We start from the raw sequence: 23,590 nt of genomic DNA on the forward strand, positions 1-23,590 counted from the left end.
CTCGGACCTCCTTTCACCCTGTAAATAAACATCTTTCGTAACATCTTTGGTGGACGTGCGGGGAAAATCTTGGACGATCTTGGACTACCCAGCTTTACCAACTGTCCGACGGAGTAGACGCTTGGCCGGTTTACAACCACAAGCAGCGGACATGGCCGATTCCGGAGAAGGCAATGACGACCCCACCTGCGGCGAACCAGCCAGCAATCACGCAGGTCAGGCTGGCTACTGGACACCGCTGCGAGAGCCACCCATCTTTTCGGGGAAGGCGAACGAAGACGTCGACGACTGGCTTAAACACTACAACAGAGTGAGTCGCCACAACCACTGGAGCACTACAAAGCAGCTCGGTAACGTGGTTTTTTTTTTTTCTCGCTGGAACCGCGCTCCTTTGTTTTGAAAACCACGAAAACGTTCTGATAAGCTGGGATAATTTTGTAGAAGAATTCAGAAAGTGCTTCGGGGACCCGATCTCTAAGAAAATGAAGGCTGAGCAGACGGTTTCCCGACGAGCTCAATTACCTGGCGAAACGTGTACAACGTACATAGAGGCTGTTTCGAAATTATGCGGAATCATCAGCGCTATCATGACAGACGAAGACAAAGCGGGACATCTGCTCAAAGGAATCGTTAAAGATGTTTATAATTTTCTTATAACGAAGGAAGATCTTAGTACTTCGTCTGATCTGAAGAAACAGTGCCGGGCGTTTGAAGCACTGAAAATGAGAAGAATTGGACCAAAGTTGGGACGCTTGGACAATGTTATTATTATTGCAAGTGTGTCCGTCCCAACCCACGACGACATCTCCTCGGTGATTCAGGAAGTGGTTAAAGAAGAACTTGAACGCCTTAAAGTTGTTTACGACGCTCGTGTGTGCCATTGGTGTGCATTTGACGATCGGTCTCGTGTGCCACCGGCCACCTGCGCACGTCAGAGTTACTGAGAACTTCGCAGGACCTATGCTGATGGTCCAGAGAGCAGCAACTTTCCACCGCAACCGACAAGCCTGCGACGCTGGCAAGATGCACCACAACGATTTGTTCCGCGGGCTCTTCCCTCCTACAACCAGCCTGAGAGTTCGTTTCTACCCATGACACCCATGTCACCGGTGTCACCCGCGGGAAGCCGTGACTCCCGCATTTGCTACAGCTGCAGTGTGCCTGCACACATTGCTAGGTATTGCCACTACCATCAGCAGCGTTCTCGACGGTTTAATTCCCATACACACTGCGTGCCCGCTGACGAGCCCTGGCCGTATCCCAGTTGCTTCCAACGGCTGCAGCAGGGGCACGCGAACCGCAGTGACTCCCCCGTTTTCGATCGCAGCCTCACACTATCACCGACACGACAACGGCGCTCTCCATCACTTCGTCGTCGCTTGTTGTCACCGCCACCGCTGGGAAACTAACTGGTGCGACCGACGGGGGTGAGGCCGCAATATGTTCATCTTCATCAAGACCCCCTTGTTTAAAATTGTTTAAAAACAAAGTGTGTGTTTTAGTTGACAATCTGAGTGCTTTCGCTTTAGTTGATACCGGGGTGGCAGTTTCTGTTATAAGCCTGTCCTTCAAAAATTATATTAGACAAAAAGTGATGTTTTCTTCGGATAGGAATGCTACCTTTCGCGGACTTGGCGGGGAAACGTTACGCCCAATTGGGATTTGTTCTGTTTCTGTGATGATAAGGGACCAGACATTTCGAAGTAAATTTACTGTGCTTGCACCTCTCTCCCTCGCAAAGACATCCCATACTTGTGGACTGTTGACTGCGAGTCGGCGTTTCAACGGCTGAAATTTTTGTTGACTTCTGGACCGCTTCTGCGGCATTTTCATCCGGAGGCGTCAGCTCAGCTGCATACTGACGCCAGCGGTGTGGGTGTTGGCGTGGTGCTTGTTCAGCTCTGCGGTGGCCGTCAGCATATCGGACACTTACAAAAGGCGGAGACAAACTACACCGTTACTGAACTCGAGAGCCTCGCAGTCGTCTTCCCCATTCATAAGTTCCGTCCGTATCTACATGGCCGAGGATTCACGATAATGACTGACCATCATTCACTCTGTTGGCTCGTTGGGCTGCGTGACCCGCCTGACTGGTTGGCCCACCGGGCTTTGCGCATCAGAGAGTACAGCTTTTCCGTTAACTACAAGAGCGGACGTTGTCACACAGATGCTGATTGCATATCCCGTCTCCCTTCGCCGCGCACTAAAGCTAAGGAGGATGACTTCGATGACTACCTAGTTTCCATCTCTTCCGGCTTTCCAGACCTGATAACCTTCGAGAGCGAGCAACGTTGCGACCCTACCTTGAACTCCCTACGGGCAGCTGCACGTGAACCAGCAGGAACAACACCGTTTGCTTTTCGTAATGCTTTGCTGTACAAAATAATTGTGGCGTAAGGCGTGGGCTTGGCGCGCCCAAGAAACTCTCATGGAACGTGCTAGGCGGCTTGCGATAATGCGTGTTTATCTGGCAAGGTGCACCCGTTTAGAAGGCGATTGGAGAGCCTTGCGCGAAGCGCAGAAGCTCAAGGCCGTAGAGAATGACCGCCTTCACGCGGGCGCCACCAAAATATTTCAGAGGAATTTCATCGATAACCCGTTTGGGTACGTTTTCTCTGTGTGTGATCGTTTCTGACATCTGCGTGACAGCGTTGACGTCACCGAGGCGTGAGTTTCCATGCTGGAGCAAGAGCTTCCTGAGGCTGACGTTAACAGCCTTCAATGATTCCAGCACCTGCGAAGCGTCGCTTTGGAAAGGTGAGGTCCGGTCTTTCCCCAATTCCAACGTGTACATGTATCCGCCCAAGCCACCTCACTTGCCTTGGGTGCGGAGCGGCTGATATCCCCCCAGGATACCGTTTATGCAAATATGCTAAACCGGTGGCTTCTCTGCAATGGGGGCCAATATGGCATTCAGAATAAAAAGTGAGCCTCCATAATGCCGCCACACTTACACACACTTATGCACAATCAAAACATTTTAAAAACATGTTACGAGCAATGCACTAAAAGGTAATAGCACCTATATACTTGTGCGTAACCCGTGTTGACGGGGTAAAATATCACAAACTTTTTTATATCCTAATTTTCCCTCCAACAGGTTAGCCTGTGTTCTAGCGCGCCCAATTCAGAAGCCTCTCCCTGTTGTAGCAGACCCAGTTCTTTGCTTGTTTGCGTTTCTCGCGTGTACCTTGTCCGCGCAAGCTCCCGCGTGCGTCAGAGGCCTGCGCTTCGGTAAAGCCAAACGGAATCGCACCAATCGTCTCAACCTACTCGCTTGCCGGTGAGAAATTCTGAAGGACGTTCTATGCCGATTGTTCATGGTGGCGTCGGCACCTAGATACAGGGCACGACGGTATACTTTATGACATGTTCTTTCTTCTCTGCCTTCAAAGCATCTGGAGAAACCTCATGGCTCTAACGAAGAGGAATTCGTGACAAGTAGACTCTCACTTTACCTAAAGTTTGACTAAATTACGTGAAGGTGGGATGAGGACCACGTCAAGCTGCTTTTCGTGCTGCTTTGTGTACTGTACCTTTTTCTCTGTGAGAAACAAGCTTCAAATTAAAAAAAACAGTGTTTTAGAAATTAGGTTATGACGATGAGTTGATGTTATTTATGGATTCTCGAGTCAAAATGACAGTTTCCTAATCTTAACTGCGAGCTTAGCGCGAGAGTGGGAAAATGAATATTGTAAGCTGTTGGCAGCCGTTTGTACCGATATATCGGCCGAATATGTGGAAACAAATAATAAAGTGTTTCCGTGGCGTTATGGCTTCAATATCGGGCTTCTGTACTAGGTGTTATGCTTCCAAATCGTGCCATTGGACATTTTTAATGGTGTTTATTTAATTGTTTATAAAACAATACTTGTTTTGAAGTGATGAGTTTACGAAGCCATTGGAAGCCAGCAGGACAAAGTTTAGGCAAATATGTGCACTAACTATAACTGCCATGTTGGCTGACATAATATCGCGTCGGAGGTTCGTGCGCCCACAAGTTGGAGGCGGTAAGCGTAGATAAGGGGCCCTATAACGTAAAACTATTCCAATGTGTTTTTATTCCAACCTCCTGACGTCAAATTTGCGTAACCGCCGACGCAAGCATCGGGCAGTCACCCGCCGGGTTCTCTGAACAGACCAATCAAACGCTGTCCTCGTTCATAGGAGGTCACTTTTTTTTGCTTGAAAAACGAATAACATTGCCTACACTGAGCGGCTTGTCTTATCTAATTGGCTCACAAGACGCGAGGAGCACGCTCAAGTTGAGAGGGATTCGATAGGGCCGAGCCACTGCACTGAAAATCGATAACCGGATGAAGAGGGTGGTGCCGGCGTCCGCGATTGGTCCGCTTTCCCTTACTTAGCTTGCGGTGGCTCTTCGACAATCGCGGTGGCATGCAAAGGAAGCATATGAATGACGTTAAAACGGATCCTCAGCAAATGAGAGTTGGCAGAACGAGGTCGTAAACGGGCCGAAAGTGCTCGAAAATGCTACACGGCCACGTAGAAAGTTTTATTACACGCAAATAAATCCATGCTCTTCGACAGGTGCGAGTAGCCAGTGCCTGAGCGATCGGCGGCAGCCATCTTTTATTCCTCTCGGAACGGGGCAGCCTGCGGCTATTCAGAAGAAAATTCAGTTTTCTTCGGCATATTAATGCATCTTTATCGCGTACACGTCACTTTGACGCGGTGAGCTTTTGCGGTTTTGTGACGTCGCGTGAGAGGCAGGAAAAGTGGGCGCAGCCCGAAAACTTTTGACCAAAGGCCGAGGGCTAATGACGAAGAGGCGTCGAATCAGAAATAACTATACCTTCTTTTGTTCGGTCAAATCATGCATAATCCGTGTGTACACGTTATATCAGATGGGGAGCTATCGCGGTTTTCGTGACGTCGCGTGACAGACAAGTGAAAGGGGGGTGGTCCAAAAAGTTTTTCACCAATTGCGGAAGGCTTGATTGCAAAATTGGTATAGAAAAGTTTGGAATAGTTTTACGTTGTAGCGCCCAAGTTTGTGTATTCACTGAAATTCCCCCATCGAAACCTAAAGAGGGCGGTGCAGATTTTCCGGACTAACGCTATGGGACATGAAACGTAAGGACGAACGGAACGGAGCGAAAAAATGACATCGCGCGTCTAGCCAAATAATCCTACGCATTAAAGTTTAGTAGTTTAATCCATATTTTGGTTCCCGGCACCAAACTGTTGCCTTAGGTAAAGCATACTTATCGACTACATATATGTGTCGTTCGCCACGCCCACCTCCTGAAGCCCACGTTTTAATACACAAAACAATGTTTGTCATAATACAACTTTATCACTGAGTATTCGCCAATGACTATATTGTAATGAAGGAAGGAAGAGAATGACATCCCGATTATCATCAAGAGCGGAGGACACGAGATCGGCGCTCAAGCACCACCATCTTGGTGGAACGCACATCGCCGGCACCCTCAAACTCCGATCCCGCACGACCTCGACCATGCAAGCTGACGCTGCCCAACCGCTGCCATCTCTCCCAGCCGCCGTTTGTCCCGGCCCGGTTCACCAGTGAGACCCCCCGGTATTTTCGGGTACGGTAAACCAGGACGTCGAGGACTGGCTGTCGGCCTACGAAAAAGTTAGTGGACCCAACAAGTGGGATGACGCTGCTAAGTTGAGTACCGCGAACTTTTACCTGGCTGGCGTGGCGAAGCTGTGGTATACGAAGCACGAATCGGAATTTGAGAACTGGCCCGCTTTTAAGGAGGCAATATGTGCCGTTTTCGGTCGCCCGGCCGTTCGGAAGTTACGCGCCGAGCAACGGCTGCGCACACGGGCACAGGAACCAAATGAAACTTTTACCGCCTATATTGAGGACATAATCGATCTCTGCAGGCGCGCCGATGCCTCAATGAGCGAAAGTGCCAAAATACAGCATATTATGAAGGGTGTCGACGACGTTGTCTTTCAAATGCTTCTTGCGAAGTCTTCTGGCACTGTGTCTGAAGTCGTAACTCTGTGTCACAGCTCTGACGAATTGAGAAGGCAGCGGGCTCTCACCCGACGTTCATCTCACACGTACAATCAACCACTCGCTGCACTGGACATCGTGCCTGACCAGTCATACCTTCTCGCACAAATGACAGAATTTGTGCGTGAGGAAGTGGCCCGTCAGTTGTCTCTTCTGCCGTTTGGTCAGCGTCAGGAGCTCCCACAGCAGCAGCAACTGCAGCAACCAATCCCGTTTCCTCTCATGCTTTGGCACGTCATTCAAGGACAGATTTACAAGGCCATGCCGGTGCCCATTCAGCAGCACCCTGTCGCCGCGCCTCTTAGCTACGCTGAAGCAGTAAAATGGCAGCAGCTACAAGAGCCCTCGCCGTCCCATGGTGTCTCGTATGCTGCAGCCCCGACTCAGCCCTCCGTGACATGGGCTACTCCCATCACCGCAAATCCCTGGCAAACGCGCGACAAATGGTCGATCTGTTTTGCATGCGGTGGTCCTGGTCATATCGCCCGGCACTGCCGTCGTCGCACGCCAGGGTACATTACTCAGATGCCCGTTCACTGAACTACATGGATCGTCCCCACTCTCGCTATGAAAGCCCGGATCCCCAAACAAGCACGTCTTCACGTCACTATACGCAACCCATGTCTCGTCGCTCACCTTCGCCCTGTCGCCACTCCTTGCCGCCCATGCGTTGTCGACCAGCACCTGAAAATGAGGGAAACTAGCCCCCGCAGTTCCCGAGGCAAGAACTGCGCTGTCGAAAGGCTCATGTCCTCGAACTTTTGTAGTTTTTGTAGAAGGCACCCGTGCATATGCTTTAGTCGATACCGGTGCTGCCGTTTCTGTTATAGATGCCACACTTTGCCGCAAGCTTCGAAAGATGACCACGCCTCTTGAGAACATGCCCTTACGTACAGCAAATGGAGACCGTGTTGAGTTGCTGAGTTTAGTGGTTGTAGATTGTTCAGTTTATCGTCCTGTCATCCTGCTCGCACGATATCATATGGGAATTTCTATCGCATAATCACGTCGTTATTGGTTGTACAAGATCTGAACTTGAGAGCTCGTCCCGTTCTGTGACCAGTCACACAACCCCGCTCATCAAGCCGCCCACAAACTAGTCGTAAGAGAAGATACAGAAATTCCGCCGACAGCAGCTGTTTTGCTCCCCGTGTTCTGCAACAGCATGTGTGATGAAGCTGCATTCTTTGAACCATCACGCCTCCTTCTAAGTCGGAAGCCACTTCTTCTGCCTTATTCGACCCCCTCTATTTCGAATGAAACAAGCGCTCTCTCCCTCACAAATTCTCTTCCGTATCCCATCAAACTGTTTAAAAGTGAATCCCTTGGATGCGTGCAACCCATTGATATCGGCCAAATTTTTTCCGTGCAGCAAGATTTAGCTCGACGCGACCTCGACGTCGTCAGTGCTCTTAATCCTTCTGATGTACCAGCTGCCGACCTGTTCGATTCGTCGATCGCAGACGGACTGTCACCATTTGAACGCTCTGCTTTTCTCCAGCTGCTCTACGAGCTCCGCGACTCTTTCGATGTTGCCCAACGTGCCCTTGGCGGAACTTCTACCATTGTTCACTACATCGACACCAGCTCCAACTGGCCAGTGCGACAACGCCCGTACCGTGTCTCCACCGCGGAACGTCAAGTTATTACCGACCAGGTTGACGATATCCTTAAACGCGACGTTATTCGCCCTTCACAAAGTCCGTGGGCATCCCCCGTGGTTCTCGTTAAAAAAAGGATGGATCAATTCGCTTCTGCGTGGATTACCGGCCCCTAAACAAGATCACTCGAAAAGACGTGTACCCTTTACACAGAATTGACAATGCCCTAGATTGCCTACAAGGTGCCGAGTTTTTTCTCCCGTTAGATTTGCGTTCCGGGTATAGGCAGGTGCCTTTAGCAGAGGTCGACCGTTCAAAGACAGCCTTCGTCACGCCTGACGGTCTATATGAATTCAATGTCATGCCCTTCGGCCTCTGCAATGCGCCTGTCACCTTCGAGCGCATGATGGACTCAGTTCTGCGGGGTTTGAAGTGGCACATGTGTCTCTGCTACCTCGACGACATTGTTGTTCTTACGCCAGATTTCGAAACCCATCTCGAACACCTCAACCATGTCCTGACGTGTCTGAAGACCGCTCAGCTGCAACTAAATCTCAAAAGTGCCGTTTGCTGCGCGAAAACTTACAATTCTCGGTCACGTCGTATCAAAGGACGGTGTGCTTCCGGACCCGGCTAAACAGCGTGCCGTGACTGTCTTCCCCAATGATGATGATGTATGGGGTTTTATGGCGCAAGGGCCAGGTATGGCCAAAGAGCGCCATATCTGCGGTAATGAGTTTGCAGTGTAATTATGATTACTATGAAGTTGGTGTGACGTGGCTGTAAAGGGGCCTTAAAATAAACGCTCTAAAGTGCGTAAAATCTGTATAATAAAATTATGGCGATGACGTATGACTTGTACTATGAACGTTTATATGCATTTAAAAAGAATGATACGATAGGTAAAATATATCAGATTATAAGAAATGCTAGAGCACTACTGCCTCCTTAGAGCCCTTGAAACACAAGGGCCTGGAGGCATGTGCTATACAGTACAACTATCCCAGCGGCGTCCTCTAAAAAGAGGAAGCGCTACGAACGCATGGGGCTAATAATATGTAGGACCACATCTCTCAGAAAACCTAGGACTGTGTCTGTATTAAAAAGTGGTTCTGGGCCGAGGAACATTACTGGACGAAGAGGAATGTGCTGTTTGTATGCAAAGGAAAATGTCTCATTCTCTCAGATTCGGCTTCCCGACACTCCAGGAGGACGTGGAGCACGGTCAGCCTCTCCCCGCATCTACCACAGGTTGGAGGTTCACTTCCAGTAAGCAGATAGTTATGGGTGCCAAATGCGTGTCCTATTCTGAGGCGACAGAATAGGACATCTGTTCGCCGAGATCTTGTTGGGGAGGGCCAATAACCTAACTGTGGCTTTATAACGTGCAGTTTGTTATTTGGTTGCGCGTCCCGCGTGCACTGCCAATGGTTTCGCAGTCTATTTCGTAAGAAAGGCCTCAGATCGGTGACAGGCACATCAGTAGTAGGGTTAACAGCTTGCGATGTGATTGACGTGGCCATCTCGTCCGCCAGAACATTACCTTTGATTCCCCTATGGCAAGGGACCCAGCATATTATGATATTCTGGTTAGATGAGTACGCTTTACACAAGACCGAATATAGTTCATTAAATACGGGATTTTTATGTTTGCTGAGTGACATTAAGGCTTTCACGACGCTTACAGAGTCTGTATAGATCGCTGCTTTTGGAAGTTTTGATTTTCTTATATGCTTCGCAGCAGAGAGTAATGCGTAGTCCTCGGCCGTAAAGATACTTGTTTCCGGATGCAGTACATCGGATTCCGAAAACGATGGGCCGACGGCTGCATAGGATACCCCGGCATTTGATTTCGAAGCATCTGTGTAGAAGTCTGCGCAGGAGTGCTTGTACTGTAGTTCTAGGAAGTGCATCCGGATTTGGGTCTCAGGAGCGTGCTTTGTAACTTTCATAAAGGATATGTCACATTGTATCACCTGCCACTCCCAAGGAGGTAAGAGCTTGGTTAGGTGGATTAAGCGATGCTCGAGGAGTGGGACATGCATTTCATCACTAAGCTCCTTCACACGCAGCGAGAAAGGCTGTCTTATTGAGGGGTGATTGCTGAAAAGTGTAGCGCACGTCATATCGGTAACGGTGCCAAAACATGGATGTTCAAGATTAGAGCGCACTTTAAGGAAATATGTAAAGCTGATGTACGATCTCTGCAGGCGGAGTGACCACTCATTCGATTCGGCATATAGGCTTTCAATCGTGCATGTTCTGAAAGCGCCCGTGGCTAATCGGATACCTAGGTGGTGAACAATGTCTAGCATCTTTAGCGCGCTCGGAGCGGCAGAGTTGTATACCACGGCACCGTAATCTAGTCGTGACCGAATCAGGCTCTTATAGAGATTTATTAAGTATTTCCTGTCACTACCCCACGTAGTCTCGGATAGAAGTTTCATTAGGCTCATTGTTTTCAGACATTTTTCTTTAAGATGTTTGATGTGTGGGACGAAAGTGAGTCTATTATCGAGTATAACGCCTAGAAATTTGTGCTCTTTGTTTACAGGTATCTGTTGTCCACACATTTCTAAGCAAGGATCCGCAACCAGGCCTCTCTTCCTTGTAAACAGCACACAAGAACTCTTTTGAGGATTGATTTTAAAACCATTTTTCTCTGCCCACCCTGACACCTTGTTCAAACCATGCTGTACCTGTCTCTCGCATACTGCGAGGTTACAGGATTTGAAGCCTATTTGAATGTCGTCCACATAGACGGAATAAAATATGGCCGGTGGTAAGGAAGCACGAAGCGTTGTCATCTTAACAATAAAAAGTGTGCAACTGAGCACGCCTCCCTGGGGTACACCAGTTTCTTGTGTAAAAGGACGTGACAGCACATTGACGACTTTGACCCGGAAGGTACGATTGGACAAGAAGCTGTTGATTATGTTTAGCATATTACCATGAATGCCCATTTCTGACAAATCTCTCAAGATTCCGTAGCGCCATGTTGTATCGTACGCCTTCTCCATATCGAGGAATATCGATAAGAAAAACTGTTTGTGTACAAACGCGTCACGAATATGTCCTTCAATACGTACAAGATGGTCGGTTGTGGAGCGCCCTTCTCAGAAGCCACACTGATAGGGATCAAGCATTTTGTTTTGTTCAAGGAAATGATGATGGTATGTGGTTTTTAATGGCGCAAGGGCCAGTTATGGCCAAATAGCGCCATGACAAATGGTAATTTAAAGGATTTATTCTGAATGGCGTGGACAGCGAATTTATTATGGTAGGTGTGACATGGCTGCATAAGGGCCTAAAAACTTTCGCTGTAAATGACGTAAATATATAGCTAGTAAAATAATGACACTGATTAGTTATGGACGTGGACGATGGCAGTTGTGTTTTGATAAAAAACATAAGAAAACCAGACAAAAGTTACACTAAATCATCAAGACGGCCCTCGAATGCAAGGGCTGGTAATCACGTGCTAACATTTCCTGGCCAAATTACTTTCAGAATGTCGGTTTCAGCTAAGAAATCTAAAACTATTTGCAGTTTAAAAAGTGGTTCATCACTAAGAAAAAATGAAGGGTGAAGTGGTATATTTTCCCTATATGCAGAAGGGAAATACTTTTTCCTCTCTGTTTCTATTGCAGGGCACTGGATAAGAACATGGAGGACAGTCAGGCTATCGCCGCACCTACTACAAGTAGGAGGATCCCCGCCAGTCAAGATGTAGGAGTGAGTACTGTAAGTGTGTCCTATTCTTAATCGGCAAAGAAGTACTTCCTTGTACCGTGCTGTTTTGTCACTTAACCAATTCCGCAATTTTCGTTTTATAATGTGTAACTTATTCAATGCTTCTGTATCCCACTGTGCTTGCCAATGATTCCTCAATTTACGGAGCAGAAAGGGCTTTAGGTCTGTGGCAGGAATGGGGATATTTCCATCTGTGTCGCTAAAACTCACTGACGTAGCGTTTTCGTCAGCAGCTACGTTGCCTTTTATACCTTTATGGCCAGGTACCCAGCCTAGGCTAATCGCTTGGTTGCACATATATGCGAAGCACAACAAGCTATACAGCTCATTCAAAACGGTATTACTATGCTTTCGTAAGCTAATTAGGGCTCTCACGACACTTAATGAGTCCGTAAATACAACAGCCTTAGCGACATTTCTGCGCCTTATGTTTTTAATAGCCAAAAGTATAGCGTACGCTTCTGCCGTGAAGATACTGGTGTGTGGGTTTAGTGGCCCAGATGTTGAAAATGAGGGTCCGAGAGCTGCGTAAGCAACACCAGCAGGAGACTTGGAAGCATCTGTGTAATATTCGTCACAGGAATATTTCTCTTTAAGTTTAAGAAAATGCGATTGTATGGGAGCCTCAGGTGCTTGTTTCGATATTTCTAAGAAAGAGATGTCGCAGACTATAAAGTCTGCCACTCCCAAGACGGGGGATGCCGTGTAGGAGCCATTAAGACATTGTGTAAAAGAGGGACCCCTGTATTTTCTGAGAGTGCTTCCAACCGGAGGGACAGAGGAGGCCTAGTGGCTGGGCGGTTAAGAAACAGCCTAGCAGTAAACAAGTCGCATATAGTGGAATGACAAGGATGTTTAACATCTGAGCTAACTTTCAGGGCGCAGGAGAAAGCTAAATATGTCCTTTGGTAGTGCAATGACCATTCGTTTGATTCGACGTAGAGACTTTGCACAGGGCTAGTCCTAAAGGCGCCTGTAGCAAGGCGGATACCTAAATGGTGAATAGGATCTAGCATTTTCAAAGCGCCAGGTGCTGCAGAATTATAGACTATTGCTCCGTAGTCAAGCCGTGTTAATATTAGACTTTTGTAAAGTTTTAGAAGGCACCGTCTGTCGCTTCCCCACGATGTACGTGATAAGAGCTTCAGCAGATTTATAGTCTTGAGGCACTTTGATTTCAGATACTTCAAGTGTAGTACAAAATTCAGCTTACTGTCTAAAAGGATTCCTAGAAATTTGTGTTCGTGGCTCACAGATAGCCGCTCTCCATTTAGATCTATTGCGGGGTCCGCATGTATACCTCTCTTGTTAGAAAACAGGACGCATGTACTTTTTTGTGGGTTTAGCTTGAAACCGTTTTTGTCCGCCCACATACATAATTTATTTATGCAAAGCTGCACTTGCCGCTCGCAGATACTTAAGTTACATGATTTCAAACCTATGTGGATGTCATCCACATATACAGAATAAAACATAGTATGTGGTATTGCAGTCTGGATCGAGTTCCTTTTGACAATAAAAAGAGTGCAGCTTAGCACACCACCTTGCGGAACACCAGCCTCTTGCGTAAATGGACGAGGCAGAACGCTACCAACTCTGTCACGGAACGTGCGATTGGAGAGGTAACTCTGAATCACGTTCAGCAAGTTGCCTCGAACTCCCATTTCAGACAGGTCACGGAGGATTCCATAGCGCCAGGTTGTGTCGTATGCCTTTTCCAAATCTAAAAATACTGATAGAAAGAATTGTTTGTGGACAAAGGCATCTCGGATATTTGTCTCGATGCGGACAAGGTAATCTGTTGTGGATCTACGCTCCCTAAAACCGCATTGAAAGGGATCGAGTAACTTGTTGCTTTCAAGAAAATGGATGAGGCGACGGTTAATCATTTTCTCAAATTTTTTGCATAAACAACTTGTCAGAGCTATAGGCCTATAACTGTTGGGTGAGGAAGGGTCCTTGCCCTCTTTGAGAATAGGGATTACGATTGCTTCTTTCCAGGCAGAAGGAATGTAGCCGGCAGAAAACGTGGAATTGAAGACTGACAGTAGTGTTTTTTGGGTTTCAGGGTGCAAGTGTCTGATCATCTCATACATTATTCTGTCACTTCCTGGAGCGGACTTGTTGCAACAGTTCAGTGAGGCCTGGAACTCAGCTATACTAAATGGACGTTTGTATGCTTCATTTCATGTCCTTTTCCGACCCAAATGCAGCTGTTCTGCTAGTCGCTGGTATTTTAGGAATGTTTCTGTGTAATGAGATGTACTGAAAATGTGCTCGAAATGTGCTCCTAGACAATCAGCTTGGTCCTCAAGAGTGTCTGCTTGTGTGTTCACCAAAGGTAGAGGATGAGTTTCGCGGCCTTTTAATTTGTTTACCCTGTTCCAGGCTTTTCTTTCGTCTGTATAAGAGTTAATTCCGGAAATGTATTTTTGCCAGCTATCCCTTTTGGCACGGCGGCGCGTTCTTCGGCCTTCTGATTTAATTTTCTTAATGCTGATAAGGTTTTCGATAGTCGGAGAGTCACGGAGCTGATTCCAAGCCTTATTCTGTTTCGTTCGTGCTTCCTTACATTCATCATTCCACCAGGGAACACGTCGTTTATCAGGCGATGCAATTGTTTGTGGGATACATTCCGACGCTACGTCGACAATAAATGCGGTTAAATATGACACCGCATCGTCAATACTAAGCGCACGAATATCATCCCAGGTCATATATATCAGCTCTCCGTATCGCTGCCAGTTCGCTGAGTCAGCTTTCCACTGGGGTACATGTGGATAACATTCGTCCCGTTTCCTTAATTTTAATACAATCAGGAAATGATCACTCCCGTATGGATTCTTATGTACTTTCCACTCCAAGTACGGCACGACTGTACTTGAAACAATGGATAGATCTATAGATGAAAATGTCTTGCTAGCAACGCTGTAAAATGTTGGCTCCTTCTTATTTAGCAAACATGTCCCTGTATTGAAGAGGAAGCTCTGGCATCACACCGAGAGTCACCCCATAAGGTATGATGAGCATTTAAGTCTCCAACGACAATGTAGGGTTCCGGGAGTTGCACAATAAAGCTATCAAATTCAGTTTTGGAGAGTTGACAGTTGGGAGGAATGTTTAAAGATGCCATTGTCAGCAGCTTACTAAAAAGCACTGCTCTGACTGCAACGGCCTCTAGGGGCGTTTGAAGCCGTAACTGCCGGCAAGCAACACTCTTATCTACTATTATTGCCACACCGCCCGACGAGGCAAAGGTCCCGTTGCGGTCTTTCCGGAAAATGGCATACTGTCGGAGAAAGTTTGTTTGTGAAGATTTAAGATGTGTTTCTTGGACACACAGCACCTTTGGGGTGTACCTATGTAAAAGTTCCTTAATGTCGTCTAGATTGTGGAGTAAACCCCTCACATTCCATTGTAGTATCTGCGTATCCATAATGTATGTGTTTTGCGCTGTGTTTTGTACTGTGTTTTGTGCTGTTCCGGCCGGGGGGGCTGGTAGCGTGACCGCCGTCACAGTCCGTGTGACTTGGGCGGCCGCCGAATGATGTAGCGCTGCCCCCCGGCGCGCCACATCGGTGTAAGACGGACTAGATTGGTTCATCGAGAAGCGCTTGCGCGCCTCTTGGAAGGAAAGGTTCAGTTTGATTTTGATTTCGATTATTTGTTTTTCTTTTTTCCAGGATGGGCAAGAACGGGAGTACGCTGGGTGATCCCTGTCACAGTTAGCACAATGGGTGGTGGAAGTGCAAGTGTCAGATGAGTGCTCGTTTGATGCACATATTGCACAAGTAGTGCGCCCTCGGCAGCTTTGTGAACCGTGCCCGAACCGCTGACACTTGAAGCATCAGCGTGGGCTAGGAATGTATGGCCTTACACGGAGTTTGCAGTATCCTGTTTCTATTGAGTCTGGTAAATTGCTAGTTCCAAAACATTATGTGTTTTGTGGGCATTTTCTTGCCGTCCCGCCTAATCGTTGTTCTTTGGACCTTTACTACATTTTGATCTTGCGATCCCTCAAGTAGCTAACTTTCACTAAGATCGAGCAGGTCATCGTCAGAGACGACACCGCGGACAGTGTTCAAAGATCTGTGTGGGCCTACTGAAACTGGAATGTCCCGAAAAGCAATTAGTTTTGACAATTTACTGTACTGTGTCTTGTCACGAAGTTCAAGAAGAAGATCGCCGCTTCCCATTTTTGTTACTTTGTAACCTGGGCCGATGGAGTTTGCCAATGATTTTGCCACAACAAAAGGAGATATTGTTCGGACTGTCTTGCTTTCATCTTGACTGTGAATAACATGGTATTTTGGGAATGTTTCTTTATGACTCATGAAGAAGTTGAACGAACGTTCGGTGCGCCCCCTCTTGAAGGAGCGATCAGGGAGTGGAGGGAAAGTTGATTCCATAAGTAATAGTAATATATTCGGCAGGGATGGCCGCCACCCACCATGGAGCCCAACCAGGGGACGATACAGGACGAAAAGTATTCCGTTCTGCGCACGCCAGCGGTACCTCCCCACTATAACCAAATACATATACCCGAGGCTGTGCATAATGCACAAGGTTAACCCTTGCCGCCAGGAAATACGTAAGTAATAAAAAGTGAAGAGAAGACAGGAAAGAGGAAAAGGTGAGAGAGAAAGACGAAGATGGAGTGGAGGACAGGGAAAGGCGACTACCAATTCCCCCAGGTGGGTCAGCCTGGAGGTGCCGTCTATGTGAAGCCGAGGCCGAATAGGTGTGTCGCGTCCGCCGGTAGGCCTTAAAGGTCCAAACACCCAGCATCGGCTCAACCCCCAGGATCCCGCTTTCCCCAGACACGGCTAACCCGCGCACGGCTACACGCGGGAGGGGCCAACCCTCGTGTGCCCGGGTACGTGGTGTCGCAACACACCAAACGCCTGGTTACGCAGACACCCCTGCGGGCTTGCACGGAAATGGATGAGTCGCCGATTTATCATTTTTTCAAATACCTGACACATGCAACTTGTGAGGGCTATCGGGCTGTAACTTGCCACTGAGGAAGGATCTTCCTTGTTTCAAAACAGGGAGCACAATGGCTTCTTTCCATGCCGTTGGAAGGTACCCTGCGTTCCAGATAGTGTTGAAAAGTGTTAGTAGTGTAACTTGCGTGTCATTGTATAAGTTTTTGAGCATTTCATACATGATTCTATCAGATCCTGGTACAGAGCTCTTGCATGCGCTCAAGGCAGCTCTCAACTCTGCAATCCTAAAAGGACAATTGAACGGTTCGTTTTGCTGACACTTTCTTGTGAGTTGCTTGCATTCTTCTATTCGTTTATGTTTGAGAAAGGGTTTTGAATAATTGGTGGAACTTGACACGCTCTCAAAGTGTACCCCAAGTGAGTCTGCCTGATCTTGCAGTGTATCGCCCTGTGTATTTACTAGAGGGAGTGAATATGTTTGTCGCCCTCTAATTCTATTTACCCTGTTCCAGACTTCGGCCTCATCTGTAAAAGAGTTAATACTCGATAAAACGTTCTGCCAACTTTCTCTTCTGGCCTGCTTGCGGGTTCTCCTGCCTTGGGACTTCACTTTCTTAAAGTTGATAAGACTCTCTGCAGTGGGGGAAGCGCGTAGCAGCCCCCACGCTTTGTTCTGTTTCTTACGAGCGATCCTACATTCGTCGTTCCACCACGGGACACGCCGTCTGCATGCCAAGCCACTTCCTTCATATATGCATTTAGATACGGCATCTATTATGAGCGCTGTAATATACTCCACAGCAACATCAATTTCTGAAGAAGACATATCAGCCCATGAGATGTTAGTGAGAGTTCGAAATTTCTCCCTGTCGGCTGTATCTATCTTCCACCTAGGAGCTTGTGGAGGAAATTCATTTTCTTTAGATGTTCTTAGCAGTACGGGGAAGTGATCGCTCCCGTAAGGATCGCTCGTAACTTCCCATGCGAGTTCGGGCAGTATAGATGCGGAAACTATACTAAGATCTATTGACGAAAACATTCTGTTTGCAAGAGAGTAATATGCGGGTTCTTTCTTATTTAGAAGGCACGCTCTAGAAGAGAAAAGGAACTGTTCAACGAGACGACCTCGCGCATCGATACGAGAGTCTCCCCACAAGGTGCTGTGTGCATTAAAATCGCCAAGAACAACATAAGGTTCTGGCAATTCATCTATGAAGGACTAAAATTCAGGTTTGTTGAATTTGTAATGTGGGGGTATGTAAAGCGAACAAATAGTGATGAGTTTGTTTAGCAGGACAACTCGAACCGCCACTGCTTCTAGGGCCGTTCGTAGCTGTAAACGTTGACACGCTATGCTTTTTTGAATTACAATGGCAACACCGCCCGATGATGCGATAGCATCATCGCGATCTTTGCGAAAATAACGTGCTGTCGAAGAAAATTTGTGTGTTTTGGTTTTAAGTGTGTTTCCTGTAAACACAGCACTTTTGGATTGTGTTTATGGATGAGTTCTTGAACATCATCAAGATTCCTAAGACCTCTGAGATTCCATTGAATGATTTGTGTATCCATATGTAAAGAAAATTGGTGCTGTGTTTACGGAAACGGAAATGATGCCTTAGGTTACAGAGCTCTTTCGAGGCCCTGTAACGGGGGTTCTGCCCTTTCTGGAGCATTCGAGGGAGCCTCGCCACTCCTTAGGCGTTTGGTGCGCCTTGAGAACATGTGTAGTGTCCATTGCCTCTTGTGAGGCGCCGGACACATGCTCTTGCGAGCGAGAAGTTGCAAGAGAGAGTCCCGCCTTGGAGGGCAAGACCTCTGCGCCAACCAGCCCGGAGGTCGATGGGGCTCCCTGAGGGATTTGGCTGCGCCGGCTGCTGGCAGCGCTTGAAGGGGTCGGGGAGGTTGGGGCAGCCTCGGCTGCGCCCACCTTAGGGTACGATGGTTCCTTCTGCAGGGTTGGCGGAGCAGCGTCAGCTGCAACCACTTCGGGGGCAGATGGCGTAACCACCGACTCACTGCCTGTGGGTCGAACAGCCGCCGGAAGCCTTTGTGTCGCTGCCCCCTGACGCGTCACATCAGCAAACGAGTTCTTGGGCAGGTGGGATACCTGCTTACGCGCCTCCTTAAAACTTGTATTTTGCTTTACTTTAATTGTCACAATTTCCTTTTCTTTTTTCCACGATGGGCAGGACCGCGAGTACGCAGCGTGCTCCCCATCACAGTTCACAAAGTGGAGAGAGTTTTGACATGTTTCAGATAGGTGTTCGTAGGCACTGCATTTCGCACAGGTCTGGCGGCCTCGGCAGTTCTGTGAGCTGTGGCCGAATCGCTGGCACTTAAAGCATCGTAGGGGATTTGGAATGTACGGTCTCACTCGAATTTTCACATACCCTGTCTCGATAGTGTCGGGTAGGTTGCTTGAGCCAAATGTATTAGGTGCATGGTATTGATTTCTTTTCCGTCACGTCTTATTTTAATTCTCTTAACATTGATCACATTCTGATCATTCCAACCCTCGAGAAGTTCAGCTTCAGACAATTCTAGCAGATCAGCATCCGATACAACGCCACGGGTAGTATTCATGGTACGGTGTGGGGTCACTGTGACTTGAACACACCCAAAACATACAAGTTTGGACAGTTTTTCATATTGTTTCTGATTGCGGAGCTCTAGGAGAAGAGCACCGCCAGCCATTTTTGATGCTTTGTATCCGGGACCGAAAACTTCCGTCAGAGATTTCGAGACAACAAAAGGTGAGATCGTTCTTACCGTCTTCTCAGGTATATCAGAGTGGATGACATGAAAGTGGGGAAAGTTCTGTGTACGATTGCCAAAAAACTTAGACATCTTCGGTGCGCCCTCGCTTCTGAGGGCGATCAGGAAGTTTGGGGAAAGCAGTTTCCATGAAAATATATAAAAATTCGGCCACAGCGCCGACCACCCACCACGGAGCCCAACGAGGGGACGCGGCACAGCTTGCATACAAGTCTGCACGACGCCAGTCGTACGCCGCCACTATAACCAAATATGGTGTACCCAAGGTTGGATAGCCACACAGGGTTAACTCTTGCCGCCAAGAAGAAGGAAGTAAATAGAAGAGAGACGGAGACAGGAAAGGTGGAAAGTAAGGGAAAGACTAATGTTGCAGGAAGAGAGAGACAGGAAAAGGCGACTGCCGATTTCCTCCAGGTGGGTCAGTCTGGAGGTGCCGTCTATGCGAAGCCGAGGCAGAAGAGGTGTGTTGCCTCCGCCGGGAGGCCTTAAAGGTTCAAACACCCAGCATCGGCTCAACCCCCAGGATCCGCTTTTCCCCAGACACGGCTAAGCCGCGCACGGCTACACGCGGGAGGGTCCGACCCTCGTGTGCTCGGGTACGTGGTGTCGCAACACACCAAACGCCTGCTTACGCAGACGCCCCTGCGGGGCAACTTCCCCAAACCGACGACTCTAAAGCAGTTACGAAGCTTCATAGGGTTATGCTCCTACTTTCGTAGGTTGCTGCGCAACTTTGCCTCTATAATTGCGCCTTTGACGCAACAATTAAGCAGCGCCTCCAATCTCTTGTCATGGTCTTCTGAGTGTGACCAAGCCTTCTCCACCCTTCGCCGTCTCCTGACGTCACCACCTATACTGCGGCACTACGATCCTACGGCCGCAACTGAGGTGCACACAGACGCCAGCAGTGTCTGCCTCGGTGCTGTTTCCGCACAACGAAAGGCTGCGTTCGCAGAGTATGTCGTCGCATACGCCAGCAGAACGCTTACCAAGGCTGAATCAAACTATAGCATCACCGAGAAAGAATGCTTGGCAATAGGGTGCTTGCCAAGTTCCGCCCTTACTTATTTGGCCGCACATTTGATGTAGCTACGCACCATCATGCATTATGTTGGTTGTCTTCGTTGAAGGATCCGTCAGGTCGCTTTGCCCGCTGGGCACTTCGACTTCAAGAGTTTGACTCCGCATTATATATCGTTCCGGACGCAAGCATGCCGATGCTGATGCACTATCGCGGTCCCCACTATCCACCGAGCCTGCGTCCATATCCACTATAGACCACCCATTGTCAGCTCTTGACGTCGCCACCCTTCCTCTGCACAGCGCCACGATCCCTGGATCGCTTCGGTTCTTGACGTTTTATCCGAGGCACCCACCCTTTCGACCACTCGAACACTGCGACGCCAAGCTTCGCACTTCAGCATCCGTGATGGTCTCTTGTACCGGCGCAAACTACTCGCCAGATGGTAGGAAGTGGCTCCTACTTATCCCCAGAAAGCTGCGCTCTACAATCTGCGCGTCCTTTCACTCCGACCCGCAGTGTGCTCACGGTGGTGTCTTCAAGACCTATGAACGCTTACAGAAAAGGTACTACTGGCGCGGAATGTTTTGCTTTGTCCGCAAGCTCACTCGTTGCTGCCACGAGTGCCAGCGACGAAAAAAACCACCGCATCCTGCCGCAGGTTCATTACAGCCCCTTCCATGCCCAGACCACCCATTCGATCGCGTTGGAATTGACCTTTATTGACCTTTACCTTTGACCATGGCGGGAAACCCATGGGCTATCATTGCTGTCGACCACCTTATACGATACGCCGAAACCGCTGCTCTTCCCACGGCGACAGTGTTTTGTGCTTTGACATGGTCCTCCTCGCGAACTCCTCAGTGCCCGTGGCCGCGTATTTATCTCCGATTCAATTCAAGCACTTCTCCACCAGTGCAACATTGTACATCGGACGTGTACTGCCTACCACCCTCAGATGAAAGGTCTCACTGAGCGCTGTAATCGGACACTGACCGACATGCTTGCGACACATGTTGCACCTCATCAGTCAAACTGGGACCCGATTCTTCCATTTGCGACATACGCGTATAACACCGCTACGCAAGTCATAACCGGGTTTTCCCCCTTGTTCCTTCTGTACGGTCGCCAGCCAACGCACACTATCGACACGTTGCTGCCCTACGCACCAGATGCCTCAGAGTGCACGCCCGTGTCGTAAGCCGCCTGTTACGCTGAAGATTGCCGACAACTAGCCAAGCGCTTTACTACAGCCGACCAACAATGCCAGAAAAACGCCCTTGATGATGACCACTCTCCTGCCACAACATTCGCTCCTGGAGCACTTTTGTGGCTGCTTGTACCACCTTGCGCCCCTGGCTTGTCGTCCAAAATACTCCCAAATTATCATGGTCCGTACCGCGTCGTCGAGCGTACTTCCCCCGTAAACTACGTCATTGAACCTCTTACGCTGCACGGCGACCGTCGTCGACATGGACGGGACGTTGTTCACGTAGAGCGCCTCAAGCCGTTCTTCGACCCTATTGTCCCCACCTGTTAAATCACCAGGATGGCTCCACCTGTCTCGACGAAGGCAATTGTAATGAAGAAAGGAAGAGAATGACATCCCGATCATCATCAAGAGCGGAGGACACGAGATCGGCGCTCGAACACCACCATCTTGTCCTCCCGACGTACTGTTCCGAACTACCGCCTGTTCGTTGGACTCTTCCAATAAACCTGCTTACAATATTAATGTTCCATAACCAATGTCAGTAAATATCTTGGATTGCATACTGACCTCAATAAACGTCGTGTGAGTGGTAGATGCAGATTAGCAGACCAAACACACGTTTAAAGATGCAGAATACATGCGGCATTTAAGATCCCTACACTAAAGAATTGGTGGTGATCGTTGAAAGCAGCAGAACGTTGTAGTAGAGAGCCTCACTAAGTAGGAAAGCATTACCGCTCTTGGGAGGTAAAAAACACAAATATATAAGTGGCGATTTAGTGGGAAATCCAAGATAAATGGGCTAGGTATTACGCTGCAGCGCTTTATGGTGCCGGAAACACAATGTAACTATCGTTCACCATACTGCAAGTTGTTCCGGAGCTTACTCAACACACCGTGCATATATATATATATATATATATATATATATATATATATCCACGTGAGCAAATCATCATTGCAGTAGCTGTACGATATATCTATAAATGCCTTCCTGGAGAAGCGCATATACACTTGTAAATTCGCACCCGTATGTTTTATGCGTGGTCTTACTCTTCTCATTAATCTTTTCTTTCCGCACCTTTCAGAGACTGGTTAGAACAAGTGCATTTCATCGCGCGTTTTCCAGCATAGGTTCTGCCGTTTACATGCATCACCTTTGTTTTAGCCGTCTATTATGCGTGTACATATTTCCTGCTGCGGCAGAGTTTAAAGTAATATTCATCATTTATCGATGCACATGTTCCGCATTTACAATGCCTTAATGAACAGTTTCACCTCTTAGTTCTTGGGCTTAAGGTCTCAGTGCATATTCAATTGATGTACAAATGTATACAACAAAAACTAAATAAGTAAATAAATAAATTATTACCTCAAACGCGGGAGTGCGCGCTCGTTAGTACCGTAGCGATATCTAGTATTTTTCTTTAATTTTGAACTAAACCACTGCAGTTATCAAATTCACGTGCCAGTATATTTATCGATTACGGATAAATTTGCTCATACAGGTTTCCCGGCGTTTCGCCGTATGTGCTACACGGGTTCACTGCCCCCCTACAATCGTCGAATAAACGGAAGCTTTCTTTGTTGAGTCATTGCGAAGACATGGCGCGACTCACCTACTTCAAGCACCAGTGGCGGATGGCAATGTTTTCTCATCAAACGCAGAAAAGGTGTCGTCGGTCGCTACCTGCACTGCCGGATCCATCGTCGCACACTCCTGCGCGCATCAGGCGCTACAGCCGCCCTGCGCGAGCGTGGGCAGCGGTTCCGCCACCAGTTCACCTGTCGCTCAAGCAGCACGATTCTGTATTCGCTCGCAGCCGGCTGGGCGCGCCCTAAAAGGCATATCCCGAGGAAAGCGCGTCGTGCTTTCGAGAAGCAGGCGTCGTAAAACGTCTTGGCTGGCCCTGCTCTTTGCGCATGAGGACAGGCCCGCCGTGATGCTCTCGTACTCGAGAGGCGGCGGATAACAGCAACGGGACGCACCTGACGCGCGCCCATTGCCCACGCTTTCTTAAGGCAACCTGAATGGCGACGTGTCATACTTTCTGGCTCAGTAAAGAAAGGAAAAACAATTTGTGGGCTTCGTAGCAGAGAGAGAGAGAGAGAGAGCAATCAGGTGGTGGGAGAAAGGACAGCCTTTGAGGCGGGTTTATTCGGCGCTGAAAGCTGCCAGTTACGAGTAAGCAGCTCACTTCCATTGCAGTCGCGTTAGCTATGCAACGATTACTGCGGTGGGGGGAACGGAGAAAGACG

General features: G+C 48.3%; 1 long non-coding RNA gene across 1 annotated transcript in view; it reads right to left on the reverse strand.

The window, feature by feature from the left end:
- LOC140216027 (uncharacterized) overlaps positions 1 to 23,123 on the reverse strand; it is a 104,631-nt gene extending 81,508 nt beyond the window's left edge. Inside the window, exon 1 of the long non-coding RNA XR_011892676.1 lies at positions 22,951 to 23,123. This is a non-coding gene — a long non-coding RNA (uncharacterized lncRNA). The remainder of the gene's footprint in view (positions 1 to 22,950) is intronic.
- Positions 23,124 to 23,590: the final 467 nt, after the last annotated feature.

This window comes from Dermacentor andersoni, chromosome 2 (genome assembly GCF_023375885.2).
Source record: "Dermacentor andersoni chromosome 2, qqDerAnde1_hic_scaffold, whole genome shotgun sequence".
NCBI lineage: Eukaryota > Metazoa > Arthropoda > Arachnida > Ixodida > Ixodidae > Dermacentor > Dermacentor andersoni.